The 24,005-nt window shown below is 35.1% G+C and overlaps 1 protein-coding gene across 7 annotated transcripts in view; it reads left to right on the forward strand.

Moving 5' to 3' along the window:
* LOC118180806 (latrophilin Cirl-like) overlaps nt 1–24,005 on the forward strand; it is a 256,199-nt gene that overhangs the window by 38,767 nt on the left and 193,427 nt on the right. For 2 of the 7 annotated variants that reach the window (XM_085812995.1, XM_085812997.1), the window contains exon 2: nt 15,242–15,289. The exons of the other annotated variants lie outside the window; for them this stretch is intronic. The gene's annotated coding sequence lies outside the window, so the exon portion shown is untranslated. The remainder of the gene's footprint in view (nt 1–15,241; nt 15,290–24,005) is intronic. 7 annotated transcript variants of the gene reach the window in all.

Below are 24,005 nucleotides of genomic sequence, written 5' to 3' on the forward strand. Positions count from 1 at the left end.
TAATTAATAAAAGATGTTTTTAACGTCGTGTACAGAAACCTTTGATTTTTTATTTATTTATTTATTTATTTTCTTTTTATTGAATTTTTTCCACGAGTGAGGAGGGTATTAATCTTTTTCTTGAGTATTACATTAAAAGTGTGGGTGTGTTTGGAAAATGGTTTTCACGAAACCTCGAACTATAATTATTTCCGATACGCTACATTGAAACAGATGGAATCCCCAGAAGAAATTCCACCTCAGACGACAATCCTCCATGCAGAGAACGACTCTGTAAAATTCCCGATCTTCTGTCATTTGTTTTTTTCCTCCTCCTCGCACCCGTTCAATTTTTTTTTTTTTTTTTTTCCTCTTAAGTATTCACAGAGAAGGAACCTAATAAATTGTTTTCTCGTATTCCTTCTCGATACTGTCCTGACTGGTCATTATGTTGGGACACAGTAGAAAAATATTTCAGGAACAAAAAAAAGTTTCCTGGGCACTTGAAGTTTCGTATTTCGAATGTTTTTATTCCTTTTGAATGCTTGAGTTCTGTCAGGTACGAGTTTTTCAGTTAACAAATCTTTGTTAACCGCTTCAAAACTATAACCTTTCTTAACCTTCAGAACGCGAAAAGTTCTTGAAATGGACTGTAAACTAGTATTCTTACATCATAGCCCAAGCCCACTAGCGGCCGAGGGGTTAAATATTATTAAGTCGCTGAATATTGGGAGTTCTGCGAGGTTCGATTCCCACGAACGGGCTGTCTGCATGAGAGTTTTCGAGTTTTTCCCCTTGTGTAACGTGTATACGAGCCAACTTCCTCCACGAAGGAGTCTCTCCCTTCCGTGTAGTGCCTAAGGGCAGAGCACGTAAATAAAAATAGTGCATCATAGCCCTCCAATGGCGAAACGGATAAAACTGTTGAATCTAGTAATTCAGCGCAAGTTCAGATCCTTGAGACAAGCTGGCTGTACAGTATATTCATAGTTTCCCTATATGTAATGTAAATAGGAACTGGTTTCCTTTAGAAAGTGTTTCACGAAGGTATGATTTTCCTTAGGCAGGTATTCATAGTTTGCTTTGATATAAACTAATATATTCAAATCCTACCCATTGATAAATTACATTTATATTTCATTTATCTTTTTCAAGTGAAAATATTGTACAGAGTTGCTAACTAATAAAACTAGGGATTTGCATTAAAAAGAAAATTAAGAAAGAACTGTAAACAGTGCAGTTTGTATGTTAGTGCAGAATGTTATTATTAAGTTTTATTTTTGATGGAGCTAGCTCAACGTACAGATAGAAGAATAAAATACAAACTCTTAGTAGACTTACATAATATATAAAGAGGAATTAATGTAATTAGTAGGAGGTAAACATTAGTAAAACTTAGCTATCGGAAAAAAAAAAAAAAAAAAAGGAAATTATATTAAGCAGAGTTCCCTTCCCCAAAGGAAAACTTTTATTTCATTGTTGATCAGTTGTAATAGAAGATCAATGAACAATTTTATTACATTACATAGTGAGAAATCTTTTACATCATCTTTTCAGTCAGTATCTTTTCGCTATTTAGAATAAAATCCTGTAAAGTGTTGTTACAAAAGTAACAAGTGTATTTTAATGTCAAAGCATGGTGTGGTGAAAAGCTGTTATTTAAAACATTCAGAGTTTCAGAAGCACTTTAAATCGATTAACTAAATTAAGTTAATTGTCTTATGAATTAAATGTCTTATGAATTCTTTAATTACGAATCATTAACGACTGTTGACTTTTTCCAGTTACTTTTTTATATATAGTTTTAGCTGTAAAATAAATTGTTGATGTACACCTTTCAAATTTAACAAAGATACATTTACAAAACCTTGTTGTGTATTTGTCGCCAATGCTTGGGGGTTGCCAAAAGCAGAATCTGAATTTTTATCGGATTATCCCAGTGTTCGCGTCCAAGTGACACGCAGCATTGAAAAAAAAATGCATGTTTCTTGGCCAGTTTCCAGCTTCTTTTGGCTAGTAGATATCCGAAGTTTCCGTGCGATTAGCATCTAACATTCAGGGCATTGATCAGTTCCTTATAGCAGCAACACTCGCTACAAAAGGTGCGTACAATTATGTTGAAGTACCTGTATAGTATTTACTGTCTGAAAGAGGCTTTAAATTTGTGTCAGAAGTTATATTAAACAGCACTACAGTCAAAAGACTCACAATTTTGAGTATGTACCAGTTGTTTACCTAGGCGTCTTTTTAGCTGTTCTAAAGAAGTATACTGTTAGTGTAATCAAGACCGACAACTTATTGTTAAATTGAAAGCTAGTAAATTTAAAGTCGGTATTTTCAATGTTCCTGGCTTATTAATATCGTAAACTAAGAAAGCTGTTTATTTGTTTATAATCACCAAGTGCGTTACCCTGTAATAAGAAGGTTAGATGGTCTTCTTGTTCTATACTATACGTTTCGCGAATAGGGTTAATTATCCATTCATAATCTTTTACTGAAGAAGTATGAGTCCTAGTATAACAACCGACTGAATAACTCTTACAGTAGATATGCCTGGTGTTTAGTCACGAAAACTGAACTGGGTATATTTATTTTTCGTGGTGCATAATGTACGAGTACTAAAATACTGCTGTAAAATGTATCTAAGGTGACCGACTATAAAGGTCCCATATGATTTTGGTCTTTTGTAGAAATAACCATCTCAAGAGAGCATGACTGTCGGAGATGTTTGATACTGTTATTTAATTATATTTTCTGAGATATAATAGTTAGTTACGTAAGAGATTAATTTCTTTTAAATAATTAATTAGTACAATACTAATGTCACTAAATAAATTTCTCTTAGCTAAATAATAAATCTTTACTGTTGTCTCTTGTATAAATAATTAACCTGTAAAGCAGCAGTGCTTTTCTAGTTAATGACTCCTGCTTAATTAATTTGATTTTAAAGCATAATGATCTCCAAATTATTTCTTTTCTGTAAATAAAATTTTACAAAGCATAGTGCTTCTTAATTAAATAACCTGCAAAGCAGCAATAATCCATTAATTACTTAATTTTCAGAGCAGCAGTACTCCCATTAATCGGATATTGTTATATAATTTAATTCGTTTTTCCTTTTTAATACGACAATGGCAACGAAATCTCTTAGGGATAACTGTAGGCGGTTAATATGTCAAGATCACATGGAGGTTCCTACCTCCATGGTCAAGACGGCTTTCTTATACCTCGGGTTAAGTAGTAATGTCCTGCATACTGTAACTGTACTATATTCTCCGTTTCTCTCTCTCTCTCTCTCTCTCTCTTTTTTTTTTTTTTTTTTTTTTTTTTTTTTAAGGTATTTCAGGAATGCATTGCATCTAAGTCATAGGAGTGATTTGCTGTTACAAATTTACCATCTCATCCAGAGTCCGATTAAGACTTTAAGAGGCTCTAAGCACTTAAAAGCGTTTGGTGCCTTCCTATACATTTACGCCAGTTTTTTCTCTATTTCATCTCCCTCGGTCTTGGTTTAGCTGCGCCATTCATTCCATGGTCAAATGGCAAAGGGCCCCCTTTCTCTAGTCCTTAACCATCTCTTTGTGATGCCCCTTTTCCTTGATGCCACAAACTCGTGCGTAATTTGCTTGATGATTAATCCAGCTCTTGTCCTACCAACCAGCCAATTAACCTCAATAGAAGCTTGCCAGTGGGCGACTTGATCAGCACACTGAACATCAGCAATCCTCTCGAATTCGATTCATAAGTGAATGGAGATTTTAAAGTCTTCTCTAAAGGTAACTTGAATAGTAACAGACAGGGGCATCCATTAGACAGCTTTCGAGTGTACTTTGTTTAGGAAAATTATTTTTGCTAGCGAAACCTCAGTGTTTGCCACCGTGCTGTCTAAATGACTGCTGAATCCAAAAGATCCTCATCTGTAGTAAAACCCCTCTTGTATAGAAAATATCTGTAGTGAGCGGCTGTCCTCAGCTTCAAAGTAATCAGCAAACGCAGGAATCAGCATATTATTCAACTGCAGCATAGTCGCTTATTTTAATGTTAACTCAGATTTGCATGAAATTTGAATCGATGAAACCAATGATGGCGTGCCGCTAGTTTCACTCTACTTCTTTTTTTATATGTTAAAATAAGATATTATACTTTCTTTTTAATTGGAATTAGGCATATTAGCGTGCAACGATATTGCTGCATGTCAAACCATAACTGTTTCCCTCCCTTTTATTTACAGTTATTTGTTCGCGTTTTTCACTGTCGATTGTTAATTGCATCGATACAACTGCTATATATATTCTGCTCTTTGTTGTTTGTTCTTAAATATTGTTATTGTAAATTTATTCATACATTATGCATATATACAAGCTTCCCCTCCCTTCTGAATTAGCAGTGAATGGAGATGCACGAAATAATATATAAAAATAAATTTTGGGGGGAAAATTTCGTTATTGGAGATTTTTTAAAAGCGATGGATTTCTTCCTCTTTGACTTTTGCTTTGATACCGTAATCAATTTACTTTTTTAACTTATTATGTAAATGAAAGAAATTTTAAGTCCAATTAACTTGAAAATAATAAGGTTTTGAAATACGTGGTTTCACTTTTATGCAGGATTTTTTAAATAAATATGATAACATGTCTGACGACCACTTCTTAAAGGGACCTGTATTTCTTAGAATAAGAGAACTTTTAAGACGCAACTTCCACGTGAAACTAAAAGCATCAGGAATAGTGGATGGCTCTCATAAGAAAGCTTCATTGTGTTGTGTTGTTTATGCTGGAAACCATTTCTGGAGGATTTGTAGTGATCAGGAAAACTTATATAAACCGCGAACTAAGAAATACTGAAAAAGTGAAGACTGACATTACGTATATCAGGAATGTAAATACACAGATAGTAGAATATTTTTATCATTTACTACTGTGAAAGAATACAAATCTGTCACAGACGCCCATCAGTGGCCGAATTGATAAACTTTAGAATATTGCGAGTTCTGTCCGAGTACGAATGCTAGGGAATGGAGCTGGCTATGTAAACGTTCCTGTGGTTTTCCTGCGTGAATACAGAATCCTGCACAGGGTCCTGGCAATCCTGAAGAAAATCCTGGACAAAGACATCCATCCCCTTATACGCACATCTCTGGATTGCCTTGCTATGTGACGAAACTATTAGATAACTTTTCATGGACTTTAGTTGAACGGATTGCAACATTTGCGGTGCTTTGCATCTTCTAAGAAAATGTTGCTATAAATAGCGATGGACTGAAAAGATGCAAACAAAAATATTTTAACTGAAGATTTATGAATACAGTTCAGTATTATAAATGTATTTTTAAATCCTCATCTTCATAATATTTTTATCTTTTTTTAGATTTTACTGTCAATGTTTTTACTGTCTAATACGTGCTATGTACTTAAAATATTATGCTAATACGTTTCTATTATTGTTCTGTCAAATACTTTGTATTATCGATTGGGTTTATTAGTATTATTAGTTGTCAAATTTTGGAAAACCCCTCATGCTTTGTTATTTGTTCTAGTGTTCAGCAGTAATTTTGTCCTTAAAGCCCTCAAACGTTTCTAGATTAATTTTTAACAACGCAAAGCGACGTCTTCTCTAGACTTTACGTTGGTATTGGCAAGTCTGGCACAAGATCGACATCAAGTAATATCGTCAACTTTGACTAACCGATTTTGACTGTATGCCGCTGTTGAACCTATACCAGTGTCACTTCTATGCAAGATACCCTAAAAGTAATTAATTTACTGAACTTATTTCCCTTCGATTATGCACCGTTGTTAATTATATGCTGCATCTACGCTATGCGAATGTCTAATTCATATCGGAGGCAGTACTGCGTCTATTGTATGCCGCGTTAATGATTCTCCGATGCTGACCTTGTGGGGTATCAGTTGTATCCCTATGATGATTCTGTGCCAGTGATTGATGTGCAATAATCCATTTGTTTATTATGTTGCAATTTCCTTTTTATCATGTAGATCGTGCTGGTAACAATTTATCAGTTATGCATTGGTATGTCTTATATGCTGGGGTCATTTCTGCGCCGCGTTGTTGTTACACAACAGCGTCCGTCCTGCGCATTGTCGATCCTATGACTATAAACTTAGAGCTCTAGGGGCTGTGCAGCTTATTACATACCACTTATAAATTACACATACAGCTAGATTTCCTTTCATCTGTCGCTTTGCTATTAACTTGAAAACGTTTAAAATCCTGTGTCTCAGTGTCGTGTTTGAGAAAGGAAAGGATGACGCAAAAGTGCTGGTGGGGCTGCGCCAGGGTGTTTCGTTTCGCCCTTTTCTCGCGCTGATGAATACCAACTGAAATATCACATTCGAATTCGCAGAAATGTTCGCAGGAGCGTAAAACAACCTGACCGTTGTGGTTGGATGAATTTCTATTTTCCGTTTTTTCTATAGCACCGGAATTTGTGCGTACAATTGCCATTTAGAACCTTGAAAGTCCAACAGATTTCCATGCGAAAAGGAGGGAATGCATGTGATTGGTCAAAATAGGCGTGACCTTATAGGAGCGGGAAGAACATTGAACCGCATGATTTACTGAATTAATACTACATTTTAAAATTATTTTAGAATTGTAATGTTGCGTTGCTTAAGAAAAAGAACCGGCGAAGGTGGTCAACATAGTACTACTGGTTATCAAAATCAGTGAATCATGTCTATTGAAAGATCAATTGTGATGAATAAGAAAAAACGTGTTGTAGGGAAGATCTAAATTTGGAAGTAATAGGTAAAATTTGTCATTTGAAAGCTAATAACTGTCCGAGAAGCAGTTGCGATAATGTAAAAATAGTAAGGTAGGAAAAATTCAAAATTCAAATTATTTTTTAACATCGAGAAACTTATTGTCATATAATCCAAAATTAAAGCCGGTGATCATTTTACTAGCTTCATTTGTCAAATAACAATTCTGTAGCTGAACCAGAATGTGTCACTTTAGTAAACTTAGGATTTTTTTATATTTTTAACGTTAACGTTAAAAGATTTTCTATGGCAGAAGGATGGTTTATTACTGGGACTTTTAAAACTAGAATTTATAAATGGCTAATGCTTCCTTGAATTATAAATGAAAAATTCTTGAATTTACTTATTATAACTGCTTACACTTCGATTCTTATCTACTAAATATATCTATAACGAATTGTTAACTAATAAAATTTACTTAATAAGTCGTTGCATGGTTTAACGTGTGGGGTATTTTTAAATTTTATCTCGCGTCTATTCCCTGTTTGATTTATCCTGAATGAAAATTCCATGGCCGTATAACAAACAGTCTACTAGTTCGTGTCTGTCGTGCCATCCTTTGTATTTCCTTTTATCTAAGCAGAGTTGCGAAGTAAAATGTTAAAAGTGTACTTCGAGTATAATTTATGTGGACTGATCCACGGAATGTTTCCTGACAGCCCAGCGCAAAGGAAGACCAATTTCCTGCTCTATAAAGGATAATGGATTGTGGAAAGAGTGGGGTAGGAGGAACGATGACCAGAACATTCTAGGGGATGTCCGGCAGTAAATTTTCTATGAGTCTGATTAGAGAAGAGAGTTTCAGCACTCTCCATATTATAAATATTCCTTCTGAAAGGAGAGTAGAGTTATCGCAGGGTGTATAATTCTAATACAATGTGATAGTTAGTTGGTCTGTGAATCTTGTTAATGCGCTGTGGTTTTCGAAAATGGTCTGATTTTCGATTTGCTGGTAATGATATATGGTAATTTGCGCATATAGAAGTAGAAATAGCGTAAGTAGGGTTAAAATATCTTCAATAAATTTATTATTAGCTTATTTATTATTGTATTTGTCAAATGTGGTTGGTATTACTTTTGACTTCACAAAGCTGATGCATCAAGTATTCGAGTGGATAAAACTGTTAAACATTATCGCTCAAGCTGGATTCAATACCTGGCAAGTGAACTGATTGCATGAGATTTTCTATTTTTTCCAAATGTAATGTGTAATGGACGAACAAGTTTTCCTTAAAAAGTCCGTCACAGAAGTAGGGCTGAGTGAAAGACTTCCTAAGGAAGCCCGGTCCGAACATCGTTAGTTTGATCCGATTAAACCCCGGGCTGGCTTGTAGAGTTTTTCATGTTTTTCCATATGTTTAACGTGAATACGAGCAAGTACTTGCTGTTCGAATTCCTTCAATAAGGCATATCTTCCCTTAGACGAATAACTTTGGTGTGCTTAGTTAAGTGCATAATTTAGTTTCTTAGGCATATATTCATCGCGTACTTTCTTATAAAACATTCAACAGCAACATTGACTAAAGCTGCTGACCACAATTTCCAAATGGCAAAACCGGGTTGCCCTGGAATGGGTTTGCAACACTTCTTGTGGATGAACGAGCGGGTTCCAAAGTTTCTCCTAAATTTAAGGTAATTCCAGCTAGTTGTATTTGGAACATTTCCAGAAAGGCCCTATCTATCCCTCTTGACTCTGGAATGCTTTCCCGAAGTTAATTAATGAAATCAAATATTAAACTTGGCCGAAATGAGCAGATATATTCGCCTTGACTTATTATCACGTCGTTTTGACCATGCAGAAACCACCAGTAATGATTCATTGCATTATTTCAATTTGCTTTTTTCTGGAAATTTGGAAAACCATTGTATATTATCGCTGCTTAATTACCATTAATTAATAATTCCTCTGCTGTTAAATTTGATGTTGTTGTTGAGCAATTAAGATCTTGAAAGTCTGAAAAGTTAAAAATCAGCTGTACCATTGCCAGAATGTTTTGATTGCTGGCCGAGCGTGGCCACTTGAACCACGAGAGCACGCAGGAAAGCGATAATTTCTTATAATATCACCATTTTGAATACAATTGTGAACTTTTTGTAGGGCTTCGTAGAACGAAAGTTCCAATGAATAAAATGTTCACTGCAGTTAATAAACAAATGCATAATATTTCGTAAATCAGTGTTGATAGCTTAGTACAAGAAATCTATGAAAAGCGTGTAAATAATGCTTCTAAATTATTAACGTGATGAATCAAACTTGAGATAAGCTTGGACTTGCAAAATATGTTAGCTCGCTGTCTCTATTTTGTCATGAACTGAAAAATATATTTTCGCCGAATGCGCGCATTGTTGTTGTTATCTTGCTCATAATTTTTTATTCTCATAGCTTAGCTCTGTTGCTGTTATCATGATTATTGTTTTTGTCATTACAATTTACCTTGACTTCTCAACCAAACCCAGATATTAGAGACGAAATTCGTATCACCCAAATTGTTTCCTGCTTCTGGCTCGCCCATTTCTTCCATTTCAACCTCCCCCAAGACTGGAATCTCATTTAAATTTTAATAATTCAAATCATACGTTGCATTTTGCTTCGTAAACCTTCCAGTAGTGTCTATTGTTTTAAATACGCTGACTTCGTTAGTGAGAATTCATAACTGTGTAACCCACCCAAACATTGACCTAAAAAAAGGTGGTTCGCGGTCAACCAGAATTAAACGGCTTCAGCAAACTTTCACACAAATGTTTAAGAACAAAAAATTTCCATTATGTAAATAAAGTTCCTTTATTTATGTGCTAGCGTTATGAAGTTTGTTAAATTCTTAAAGGATAAATTAATTGCGGAAAACTTTAAAAAATCGTAGCAGTTTTAAGTGACTGTCGTAAATTTTCCGTCTTTTGGGAAATTAGCTTTAAAGAAAAATCCTATTATTTTCATTTATTGGATATGTAATGGACAAAAATGCCTTTTGTTAAATGGCCGACATTGTGTCTGTAATTATTTGTACATTTGGTAAGATAGGCATGATTGAAAATTGTTTGTCGATGTATATTTTTTGGTGGAGGATATTTCTGTTGAATATGGGGAAAAATTGTAAAAAAATTATTCTTTATGATGATGATCGAAATGATAAAATTATGCTTGTGTCCACAGTAGTCGAAATAAAATGATTATTATCTCACGTAAATTATTTTGTGGCTTTCTTTGAAATACTTATATTGCGATGGTGAATATTAAATTCATTTTCAATTAACAAAATAATACTGAATATATTTTATGTGGGAAATATTAAAATGAAGTACACTTTTTGTGCAAGCGTTTTTGCTGGCAAGCTGTGAATGAATGCGTCTGTTTAATAATTTCTAGTAGGCCCACGTTTTCTCATATCTTGGAGAAACTTTCGGAATATCTCCAAATTTTAGCTAAGTGATAAATGTTCTGTTTGACAATCCTTATTTTTCATTATCTTTATACACCATAATATACAAGACAAAGCCTTTTGTAGTATCAGAAGAGGTATTTTATCCAAATCATTTTGAACAGCTATCCAAAATTGGGTACAAAATACGAATGATACAAAATATGATTGCCAAGATTGAATACATGCAAATTTCATAAAACGACTATAAAATGTTAAAATAAGGAAAAAAAATATAAATTTGTAAGAAATCTTATGCATTCACCCGTGCGTGCTCTTGTGGTGTAAATCCATCTGCCGGCAAAAATATAGATGATTTCTCAAGATTACCCACTTTTAAGAATCAGATAGTTTCTACCGTGGCATCTGAACTAAAATTGTTGTGGACGATAAAACGTCACCATTTAGCTTTAATCGACTGGGTCTCGTGCCTGCATTCTTTCCAAAAGCAAAAATTTCCGTGCATGCTCTCATACTGTAAATAGTAGCATGCCTAGCTGGGAAACTGGAAGATCTAAGGTTCTAATTGCGGCTAAGGCACAGCTGATTTTTCTCGTTTCCTGCTCCGAAAAAAATTAATTCTAATTGCACAAATTTTTATGAAAAATATGTGAAATCATTCGACGGAATATCCTTTGAATATCACAGGCATAAAACAACTCAGTCTTGTTTTCCTAATGGTTTGTGCTGCGGTTTATTTATTTTGAATCCAGCAGTGGCTGATTGAATATGATCTGGTTGAACCCTAATATTTGGCAATTCCGATAGTTCAACCTACGTGCAGCTTCTGGCGGATGGGCCGGTTGCGTGGCTTTTCTCATATGTAATATATTAAATGCAAGTTAGTTTCTCTTAGAAAAACTCATCCATGAAGGCATCGCTTTCTTTAAACCTGAGTTTTTTAACCTGTGGGTCGCGACTCCCATGGGGGGTCGCCAAAAATTTTAGCAGTTTTGATATTTCAATAACTTATAACAATTTTACAATTACCAAATATTTTTACACAGTGTATCTGAAAATAGATAAAGATAAGACGATACAGATAAGGAAAGAAACGAAAACGTTTCGACGCATTCTTTTTATAATATAAACATTCATTTTACTTGTTTTGCACTTGACGCTGTCATTTCGTCTGTTACGTATTTAAAATTTTCACATTATTCTATGTGTTAAAATTAGAAATTAAAAGTTAATAACCTAAAACTGCAATAGTATTTTACAGAACCAGTGAAAAAATTGACAGTTTCACTCACGCGTGTGTCGGATTTGCGCAATGCTTATGGGGTCTCCTGGCGCCACGAAAAAAATCTCAGTGTTAAAAAGGGGTCGCGACTGAAAAAAGTTTAAGAAGCCCTGCTTTAAACAAATCGTTATCAGGTGCTATGTTAAATTAAAGAAACAAGCAAATAGTTTATTAATTTTTAAGTAAAATTTCTTATCGTATTGAAATATTCATGTGAGTTGGAAAGAATTAAGAAAAGCAAATACATAAATTTTGCTAAGATTATTTATGTAAAAAGTATAAAAGGAAATTTAAACTTTTAATTATTATACCGTTGCATTCCTGAATGTAAAGAATTCTTTATATTCTTATATTCGCTCGATTTTCTACAGCTTTTCTATCTTTTCTTAAGAGGGGCAGTTTTTTTCATTACCTTTGGGCTTTTGTATTAGTTTGGCCCATTTCGTTCATTCATTCCATCCGAATCGTCTTCATTAACCTTGCTTTTAAGCATAGGAAACTAAATGGACTCAATAAATTGTAACAAATGTGAAACGTCTGGCATCTTTGTAATTACGTAGATATTCCCTTTTGTCAGAACTAATTACTCTCACATATATCGGTGACATTCCATTTTCTCAGTCTTCTCTCAAAGATGAGGCAACATTCATGCGAAAATGCGTCTTCGCCGTGCTCTCTGTGTCTTTAGTTGGCAAATCCAATTAATCATTATAACATTTGCCTGGCAGTCATCATTCTCTTTTCCAACGGGAGCCCGAGACTGTATTCTTCCTCCTTCGCAAAAGGACCGCAGATGATTTTCCCTTGCAAACGCTAATGGAATGATTAGTTGGAAAAATTTTGCGCCGTTTTATTGGAACTATTACCGTTTATCTGGCTCCATTTGTCAGTGTAATTGGTCTGCAAGCTCGCATATGAGGTTTCCGCCGGATGCATTAGTTTTAATTTAGCAAATTGCGTTGGTTTTTGCCCTCGCAGGAGACAGCTCCGTCGGTACGGTGCACAAGGTTCATTTAGAGAGATGTATTAAAAAAATTAAAACGAAAAAATTTCTGGCACGATTACATATCCATCAGCGATTTAGCTATTTATATTGCTTGCCTGTTTCCTATCGATGGAACACGAATTTTGTTAACTGTGTCTTATTAAAATTAATGTTGTGAAAATCAACTTGCAAGGAGTTATCGTGCTTTTGTGCTGTACACATCCAGCAAGTAGATTTAGACCGATTTTCAGTAAAATATAAAATCTGGAATTATTATTAGATAAGAGCAGAAAAAAGTAGCTATATGTCTGAACAGAAGACCGAAGGGCCTGTGTTCGAATCTCGGAGAAGGCATGGATGTTTATTAACATATAGTATCTGTACGGCAAGGGACATTCAAAATACCAGGTTAGCCGCAAGTCGAGGGGTTTATGGTAAGGGAAGAGGGGCAAAGGTCATAGCACACATGATATAAAATTTGTTACATTATATATGTTGCATATTGTTACATACTGTGTTACATTATATAAAATAGCCAGTCGCCACGGATCGCTTTGGGGTTGCCACGTAAAGGGGAAACTAGTTCTCCGTTACAAATGATTGCTGGTGATGGGGGATTTGATGCTGATAGCTAACTGGTTGTTGAAAATAAACAACGTACAATTTTTCCGAAAGGAAGAAACAAAAATCATGCGTCTTTTTTTTCAATGGTAAAGCAGGTAGAAAAATTGAAACAGTTGTTCGCTCGAAATAAATGGATGTATGAAACCAGCCTAAGAGATCCTCGGACCAGCTTTCGGGGTGTTCTGTCTCGGAATTCCAAATGGGCGGAAGCATAAGAGTTAACTAAATACACCAATACCTCAGTCATCTGTTGTATTACAGGGCAGCTTCTGTCTCTACTTGCTTAAGCAGAGGCATACTTTCGTAGAAGATTTTCTAAGATAAACTAGCTTATATTAACTTACATATGGCTCACCAGCGGCCGAGCGGTAAAGTCGCTGAACACTGGTAGTTCGGTCCGAGGTTCGCGAACGGGCTGGCTGAATGGGTGTTTTCGAGGTTTTCCCCGCGTGTAACGTGTATACGAGCCAGTTTCCCTTAGAAAGTCCTCCACGAAGGCATCCATCCCCTTAGGCAGGTAACCCTAGTGTGCTTTGTCATAATTAAATACACCACACCACTTACACATGAGGGAAATTACGATAACACCTTGCGGCGAAATAGTTCGTCAGATTTCGAACGCGGGTCAAAGTGGCAATGTTTAACGTCTTCTCTGCTCTGCTGCTGGTGGGTTTAGTCGCAGAAGAGGATTATTCGATATTAGAGTACCATTCAAACTGTAGTCGAAGGGTTCCCGGCGAAGATTATACAGCGCGGTTGAAATATCGTGACCCAAAAAGGCTGAAAATGTTAAAATATTGCCGTCATATGAGAGCGGAATAGAACTAATAGAAATATTTTATTTTATATTTATTTAATAACAGTCTGTATTAATTAATATGTAGATAATAAACTTGAGAATTGTATATTCCGCAATAATGCTCTAAAATATTTTCGATTTTACGTATTATTTCGATTGAAGTACTGAAATTTGGGAACCAATGAACTTAGACATCCAGTTTTCGGTATTAAGGTACAAAATGCATTTGTGAACATGAATACCTTCTGTAATAATTTTTTTCAATAAATAAATTCTATAAAATATACCTTGTATATATAACGGAATACACAGAATGAAATCTGTAAAAATATAACTTTTGTTTTTAAATTCATGTGATTGCGTGTTATAACTTTTTTTATTTTGTTTTGCATTTGTATTTTATGTGATAAGTTACCTTAAAACAATAATTTATTTATTCTTTTACAGGTAAGAATTTTGATGCTTTCTGAAGGTGAAAACCAGAAGTACTTGTAATTTGTCATATTATGTGAGTAATGTTTTATTTTGTATTTAAAATACGGGACCACATGGGACGGACCTAAGGATCTCTTACTTCTCCTCTCCTACCATCAACCTCTCTAAAAGACTTTCAGGTTGTCGGATTTTAAGTGTCGCAACGACGCAGAAGTACCATATACTTAGCAGCGATGCCTTCTTTGGACTTCGAATCCGGACCGAATGATATGACAGCCGACACCGCTAACCACTATACTGAAGTGGAATGCATTAAGTTCATATAAAAGGAACAGAAGTACCTGCATTGTGACAATATATATAATTACATAATGTATATCATGACAATATAATTATAGTAATAAGCTAGATTAAGAGGTAATGTTGATGGACGCCATCTCGGGTAGTGGTGTCACGGATAAATGAAAGATTGCATTTCCTTATTGTTACCAATTCAAAGTAATGAAATATTTGTGCAATTCTCCGTATGATTTTCAATATCGCGTTTAATCTCCTTTTCGTACCTTCTATGATATAAATCATATAAAAAGAAAAATAGACCCAAACGTTTTTTAGGATACGTTATTTGTTATATCAAGAGTAGTTCAAGGAATAAAAATGTATTTTGTAGTCAAGGCCGGTTGCAAATGCAGGAGATATAGACAGCTGCTTAGGACGACAGCTTAGCACAATTTTTATAGGATGCCCGCTATACTGGTCGCTTAGCGTCCTTTAAATATTGAAGCCGCAACTTTTGTAGTTGTGTTTTATTTTGAATGTTGCGTGTACTATTTATTGAACAAAATAAAGAGATAAAATAACGAAACAAATCATTTTGTAATAAAAATGTATCATCATTTTAAACTTTTTTCAAAATGCCTTCTGAGTTTCTTGATTGTTTTGTTTTGTTTTTTATGGCTGTTCCTTTCTTTGCTTCAGATGCTTCTTTGCTTCAATGGTCTTGTGGTCAGTCAGCACTTGTGGTCAGTAAGTGAATGTGCTTACAGTAATTTCATGTCATTTATACCATTAATACATTAAATTTTAAGTAGTTTTTTTTTTTTTTTTTTTTTTTGGTCCGCAGGCTGCAGTATTTATTATTTAGCAAAATGTTTTACGGACTTAATAAAAGAAAAGTTGTGTTGCTTGTTGCCTTCTCCCTTTTTAAAATTTTTATTTTATTTTGTTATTAATATTTTATTTTCTAGGTTTACCTTAGGTAATGAAGAACCTGCAACGCTCAGGATTTAACTGTAAATTATGACATTGTTTTACGACTTTCGCACCCGCGATACTTCTTATTGAGTAATATATCTTCTCGCAGCTAAAAATCGAATTAAAATATACTTTTAACGCGCGCTTTGGCAACTGTACCACCTCCATAGCGCAGAAAAATCCATCTATTAACTTGGTCTATCGCTATCTGAGCCTCCATTAATCCAGCTTTAGTCTGCAACGCTCCCAGCGCACCTGTCCCTGATTAATTTATCGAGCTGAAAACTCCTTTCCTCTGCCACATAATGCATTTATGTAATCTATCTATCTGTATATATTTATAGTTTATAAGTGTATATATGTGTAGGAAACGATGGATATGATGTATGCGAAGCCGTCATCCTCTCGAAGCGTGAGGAAAGTAGACAAATGGGGAGTATACATCATCTGGTAAGCTTGGCTGCAGACATTGTAGTTTCGCGGAGGAGGACGCTTTTGTTCGGGGACTGTGAAGAGTTAAATTTGGAGAAATTTGGTCCACGCTGTTATGAAGACAAATATTCAAAATTCCGACTGCAGTTCCATTATATACAATTTAACTGTGTTAGATTTTTTTAATACACATTTCATAGTTGAATTAACTATGCTTAGCTTTTGCCCAAATTTTACAGATATGCTGATTTTATGCAGATCTCTAAACATATTTGTGCAGAACTTTTTTAATGGACTCTTTAGCTTAGCCGATGATTTCATTAATAAACAGCTTCTGATTCTACACTCAATTTTCCCCAACACCACTTCCCTCTGTAAGAGCCTAGAGGTTCTGGAGTTGCTAGAATTATTCTGTATGAGTGTAGTAGGTGTTGATTTTATGTTCGGCAAAAGTTTTGGTATGTGTATCCCCTTGTATTCGGCTGTGTATAATTTTTGCATATAATAATTCTTTGGCGTCTCGTGACTGGGTATCAATCCAGCCTGTGATGAGTTATCAGTACTGTTTTACCAGTTTAGGTATGTACCTCTAGAATAATGCATTTCTCGGCGATATTTATTTGCGTTCTGACGCAATGTCAGTCATAGATAGGTGTTGGGAGTGAATTCAGCATCAGGGCAACAACTGTGATCAGTACTCAGCCTTGGTAAAAGGACCTAAGCATTTTAATATAGTGTTATATCTTTAACTGTTTTCGTGTGGAAATAGAGGAGCTATAAACTGCAGTAGTAGAGATGCTCTAGACGTTTTGGAGGAAAGCTAGGCCAGTGGTCATCTTTCGTGGTTTCAGAGTTATTCTATTAGTCTTATTACTGAATTACGTTCTGTAAAGTTGGAAAAAGTTCGTACGTCGCTGTACTTACTTTGCTAAGTGTCATAGCGTACTGTGGCCTATCGTAGTCGTACTCAGTCAGTGTTTACATTACCGTGAAATTGAGCAATAATATTTGTTACAAAATCTGTTTTGGGACCATTTTGAATAACGAAATTTGTGAACTAAAGTAAATAAGCAGTATGGTTGCTTACTATTCATCCAAATGAAAGTAGAGTTGAGGTGGATGAGAGCAAGAACGTAAAATCTGTTTGTTACAGTGAAAAAAGATCGTCGGTTTTTATACTTTTTGACCAGACTCTTGTTGAGGGTTTAGTAAATAAAATGCTTTCCAAGAAGATATCAGTTTTTCGAAGCTACAGTTTCCACTGTTCTATATATGATTATGCATTCCCAGCAGGAGCATTTTCTGATACAGAAATCAGTACTCTTGCCCTTGTACACGTATCGAATATATTGCTATCTCGAAAAAAAAATCAGTGTTCAAAATTCGATTTTTTTGGGGGGGGGGAATGCGCATCACTGTTCTACCATCGCTAAGTCCAAAAATAGTAAACTGAACCATTTTACGAGGGAGAACGTCTGTATATACGATCCCTTAATCATAGTTCTCGCAAAGTCTGTGAAGAATTCGAATAAAAATTTCAAATCATATTCTGTCATTAAGATTGACATTTTCTCAAAATGGCGAAAAAATTTAATTTGCGACGATGGATATTCGAAGAACTGGTTACAGATAAAGTTTAGCCGTTCCTAATCATAATACTCTTGTAATAATAGACCACCTTCGCCTCAGCTTTTTCAACAAATCCCTGACCCCCTTTCGGTTAAAAAGTTTGATGATTGACAGTTTTGAGAGTTCTTTCGTGATGACAACCCAAGTATAGAGAAAGAAAAAACTACATATCAAGTTCACTGGATTTCATCGAGAGAGTCGGTTAAAGAAACAAAATTCGATTTCTTTGTCAATATTGTGTTACTTTAAGAGGAAGTTTTTATATATATATATATACTTTTTTTTTTCTTGTCTTTTCTACGAACTCTGTATTACACAATATAACCATCCACATTATATTTTATTTATTCATACGTTATTTATTTGATCTTAAATATATATTTTTATTTTTTTTTTGAAACCGACATCTCCAGACTTATAGATATGTGCTTGTATGCATCTATAAACTTTTTATGAATTTACCTACAGTATAAGAATTCGTTTTCAAAGAAAGAGATGGAATTTCTGTGGGTTGTTCACAAAAGGTATATTTCAAATTTTTGCTTTCTGTCTTCAGAGAAATTCCATTAAATTTTTATCATTGAATATGTCTTTGATACCCGAAGCTGTCTTAATATTCAGTCTAGGTTTTTCCATGTATTATTTATTTTTTAAACTTAGAAATAGACAGCACAGTTTTTTTTTTTTTTTTTTTTTTTTTAATGTTTGTTAGAACAATGTTTCTTAAACTGAAATGGGCGGATGGGGGGACTTTTTCAGTTTCTAATGAGACGAACTTTTTGGAAGGTAGAACTTATATATATTTATTATGCAATTCCTGATTTTTTTTAATATCTTGAAAGTAAACAAAGCGCATGAGATTTAAGTTTGTGAGTATTGTAGTTAAAATTTCAGTTATTATTAAATATTATATGCACTAAGGTGTAAGGATCGACAACTTGACTTATTATGTTGCTTCCAGTTAAGCACTGCTTCTGTCATCCTGGCTTCTTCGAATATATTAGAATTTTCTCTGTGAGAAATGAAATATAAAAACGAAGGCACTGGGTCTAACGATTTGGGTCTTAAGTATTTTATCGCGTATATAATTTATTATAATGTGTTTTAATACTCCTAAAGACGTTTCATATCTGGATTACAATTCCCGAAAATTTACCTGCAGACGAACTTTTATTTCGAAAACCTTGTAATCTGAACAGTGCCAAAATCAGAATTTAAAATCCAGCTTCGAGGTGACTGAATGTGATTCGTAATCATATAAATCGACAGTTAAATATATTTTCTTTTGCCTCAGTGATCTTCATTTTTTAGTAATTTTTGCTAATTGTGCTGTTCTTGATGGAATATTCTTGTTTGCATTCTTCATTACAATAAAAGCAACAGAATTTTTCTGACAGATAAATGTACTAAAGATTTCGCCATAGCTTTATAAACGACAGCAAAATTTATGCCAGAGACCAGCACATTTCAACGATGATGACGATGATTATCTCATCTGAAGTTTTTCATGGAATGATAGTTTGAAAAATTATTTAAATTTGGTAAGCATTCTTATGCTGTTGTTTCCTAAAATAAACAATTTTATTCTCTGAACTTCTTATCTTGTGCGTGCTGCATCTTTCACTGTTAGTTTGCAGTTATGTTGCTTATTGTGACCTTACATAAATTTTATTGTGTCATCCAAATGCTGTTCCTTATTGTGATTTTACGTAAATCTTATTGTGTCATCTAAATGCTGTATTTGTTTGTGACCTTATACCTCGTTGTAACTTTATGGTAAGCAGAAATGATCCTTTGGTGTTGAGGAAGAAGTGTAGCATCTAACGAGTGTTCATACCAGACTGTCATTCTTGAAGCCGACGGTTTGGAGTCTTAACTGACGTGTTCAAGATGGATTTGAACGTTGTTTTTCTTGTTCCGAGTTGTATTTCATTCTGCTTTCATCTTGTGTCTGTCAATAAATCATCTAATAAGACAGATGTCACAAGATGCCCAATTTTTCGTCTCCTAGTCTCCATTCTAGATAAAATTGTTGTCCAAAACTAAAGAGGGGAGAAACGGAGAATTTATATCCGAAAATCATTAGAATATTCATCTGCCATCAATAACATATTTTTTTTAATTAAAAAGGATGAAGTTTAGAGAATACATGGGTAGATGTACCAGTATGGACGTACTGAATTTCATTGGCTAAAAATAAGAAAAAAAATTTCATGTTTTTGAAACTGACACGTGGTTTGGAGGTAAAGGACTCTAATTATGCATGCGCGCAACCAGGAATTTACCTTTATGTAAAACTCTTTAAAAAGTGAGTTCTGTTGTTGTTGTTACTTATGCTCACTTGTCTTCGTGGGCTTAGTCTGACTCCCACGAAATTCCTCGTGGCAAAGATTACGCCTGTCGTTGGCAACAGCCTTGAGCACCGTACAGGTGACAGTGCGATGTAGCTCACTTTTGCCCCCAATTTTGATGGAGAGCATCCCGAGGAAACGGGTCCGATGGTCTTCCACCCCTCGCTCTTTCCACAAAACCACACGAGAGCACTTTTGGCTCGCCGCATATTTAGAGTGTTGCCATGCCGCACCGACACTATACATTTACAAACATCCATGCTTTCTCCGGGATTCGAAACCGGGCCCTTCGGCACGGCAGTCAGCGATGCTAACCACTATACCGGTTGTGCGGCATGTACAGTTCTTATTTTTATTACTTTAAGATTACGATTTTCTGGATTATGGCAAAGTACTCGAGGGCACTTTTGCCTGAGAGGATTGAGAGGAGGTATCCTTTAAGGAGTGTAGGATTTTATTTTTACTAATAGTTACTTTAATTTGTGAGCCTGTCCTGTTTTCTCTTATTTCCCTCGCATTTCTTCGCTAGGATATAAATGAATTAGGGTGAACGAGAGTATTTAAACTGCTGAAGAGAAAAGTTTAGTCAGAGCGTGATTTCGCTATTGTGAACGCACGTTGCTATTTTCTTCCAGCTGTGAACCTTAGCATCGGCTACGCATTCTTGCCGCCGAGTTATTATTCTGCCGGTGTAGATCCTGAGTAAACGTGTTAGCATAAATTGAATTGTATAATGTTGCGCTACTCTTCAACTTTAAATTTAATGTTACATTTTCTTTTAAGTTCTCACAGCAAGTGGTCGATGTTTATAAGCACGTAAGTCCGTGTCATCTGTTATTTATATTGCGTTCAATAAAAGGGTCTTTTATACCCTTCCCTTAGTTGTGCTCATCTTCAAGCCTGTGCGAGAATTCGCAAGGATCAACACTAAGGTAGATCTAGTTACATTTTATGATAGCTAAAAAGACTAGATCTTACAGGAGGACCTTTTTAAGGGACGTTCGTTAGCATCACGTTATCCACAAAAATTTTAGCCCTCTCACCGGTATTAGATCGAGATTGATCTACCTGTGTTCAATGATTTTACCAATGGCCGCTGTGGCATTTTAAAAGTTTATGTCCTGGACGTCTACGTTAGATCAGCTATCACTAATTATTTTTAAACTATTACTAATTTCTTTATTTTACTTTATTTTATTGCAGTTTTAATAATTTTAATTATGGTCTGGGGATAATACTGTTACATGCATGTTCGTTTATACTTCCAGAGAAATGTTTAAAAATTATTATAAGACAATTTTTTTTATATCGCTATTGTAGTTAAGTAGAACCCCTGATTATTTTTTAGAGTTGTTTTATGGCTATTTTATGCATCATTGTCTCATTTAAAAATCCATATGCGCACTTGAAAATAGCAGCATGCATATATTATTTTTTACGTACACAATCTGGTGGTGTCCACGTAAATTTTAGGTCAGTGTACTCAGGGTTTTTCGGTTATCATAATCATTACTGCAGCGCCCCCCCCTAAAAAGGTACTTCTTAGAAGACAAAATGGTGTTACAGGTTTCTAAGGATTTTAGCCATTTAGGGAATATACAGATATTCACTTCGCCCTCCCTTACTAGATTCAGCGTTTTGCCACGAGGCTGGTTTATTGTTATGCGATGGCGATTAAATTTTAAAAGGGGCAATTAGTGACTTATTATTTGTCTCAGCAAAAATGATGGTACAGTTTATTACAGGCTTGAAATTTTTTTATCAGATGTACAGCGAAAGCAATTACTGTAATACCGAAACAGAATAAAAATATTTATTTGAAAGCAAACCTGTCACAAATTTTATTGTTTCTAAATACATTTCATTTTATTCCCTTTAAATTCAGATTGTCATAAAGAGAAACAAGATGCTTGTAAGGAGAGTGGTTTTTTTAATATGATTTGACCCGTTTAATCGCAATTTCTTCCATTATTAACCTCATAGCACTTCAGGTTATATTGATAAATTTCATTTTCTGGCAATACAAATATAAAACGATCTGGAAGAAAGCGGCGTCTTTTCGAAACTCTCATAACTATTATAGGACATTTTATCCTTCATATGTATTTTTGCTTTGGATACAGCCCTCTAAAAACTGGGTTTGTCTCATTGGTTGGCTGCGTGGATACCACAGATTGAAAAACTGCTGTTCATCACGGGGCAAGGAAAAACAATAAAATAAAAGGGGAGAATAAAGGAGGTGCAATTACGGTCTCTTTAACTTTCCTACCAGGGAAGCAGGAGAATGAAAGAAAAATTTTCGTATTGTAGGAAATTGCGCTGATGGAATGAAATTTCTCGACCATTTTGGTGGGCACAGTGGTTCATCAAGGCTTAGAGGCAGACGGACAATTTCGAAATCAAGGAATTAGGGAATTTGATTCTGCAGAAAACGGGAAATAATCCGAGTCTCATGAAATGGTGGGGTATTTAAGGCTCAGTCCATTTGCTTGAGATTCTCTACTGCCTATAGGGTGCGGAAAGACCTATGCGGAATCCTTTTAGATCTAAAATGAGTGGATGAAAGAAAAGTATGTTATATCTTCAAGAATTCATTTTGTGCTTTTTAACTTAACAGTGCTGACGGAGCTCAGCAATTATTGTTGAAATGTAAAGTGTATGTACGTAGGTGAAATGTCGTTGTTGATCGAAATCGGTAGAGCTTTATCATCAAAGCCAGTTCTTTTACCTCTTTACATCAGCATTTCAGAAGAAAATAAATCGATATTTGAATAATTGTTCTTGATATTTAAGAAATTGTAGCATTGTTTAGTGTACATCTGGATATTTATGAGAAAATGTGAATGTAGAAATTTGTCCGCGTGTTTAGCGAAAGCATGAACATATAAAACAGTAATCTGATATTTAACTAGATCAAAGTAAACATGAAACGCATTAGTGGTGTCCATCATTCATCAGTTTTCTGGAAATAAGTGAAAGGAAGGTTAAATATGTAAATATTTTTGGCGACTCCAGAATGTATTGTTTATAAATGTAGTTAACGAATATATTCAGTATATTAAGCAGGCCATTGTTCCTATACCGGATGTTGTTGTTTTTGCCGTCTATACGAAGTCTTGGGTAAACTTAATCAGTGTCATGCGTAAGGACTGATTTTCTCTCGAAATCTCTGTGCTGTCACTGATATTGTCGCAATGACGATTAATTTTTCTTTACTGTCCTCAGCTGTTTGTAATCAAAAGAAACCGAATGGCAAGGCTAGATTCAGTTGTATATACTAAATTGTAATTAACAGTCATTTTACTTACCCTTGTTAGATTCCCCTGGGCAGTCGTTTATTGGTCTGGTAGAGATCTGTATTCTGACAGCCTCGGCGTCGGGGAATAAAAACTCGAATCCTGGTTCTTACTGCCAGGGCAGCCTGTGCTGTCACAGAGGGCTTCGACCATCCGAGTACATTGCGCAATTGCCATGAACACGGAGTTATAATCATTTTTGCCTGCCCTTGCCGTGGTCTTCGTGCATCCGAGGTGAGACGAGCACCCGGTGAGCAATGGGGGGCTTTGAGGGAGTTCATTTTATATATGTCTGCGTTCCGAGATTGAGGCTCTGGTTCGTAGCGTAAATAGAATTATCTGTGTGTTGCTCCCGAGTGACTTTTGACTGGTTTGTCCACTTCCTAATTTACATGGAGACGTCTTAGCTGAGACGTGGTTTCGTTAGTTGCAGGAAGGGATTACACAATTGATTATACCGGTTGGAAACCAACATAAACCATACAAGGATTGTAAATTTAGAGTAACCCTCACCCTACCTTAATCGAACTGCTCTTAAATATAATTTAAAACAAAGATTCAATCAGTAAGCCCGAAATCCAGATACTTGCTAGCAAACCGGTGGCTGCTTGAGTATTTTCGTGGTTTTCCTCATATGTAGCGTAGATACAAACCAGTTTCCCTTGAAATGCTCTTTCCGAAGGAAGATTGCGTTGGAATTGTGTTGCCTTAATTATTTAACCTAACCTCACCAGTCATTCACAATCAATTCCTTTTTCCCCTGAATTATTTAAATTGTAT

The sequence above is a fragment of the Stegodyphus dumicola genome, chromosome 3 (assembly GCF_044657685.1).
Source record: "Stegodyphus dumicola isolate Sdum_Otavi_A_Nest chromosome 3, ASM4465768v1".
NCBI classification, from domain to species: Eukaryota; Metazoa; Arthropoda; class Arachnida; order Araneae; family Eresidae; genus Stegodyphus; species Stegodyphus dumicola.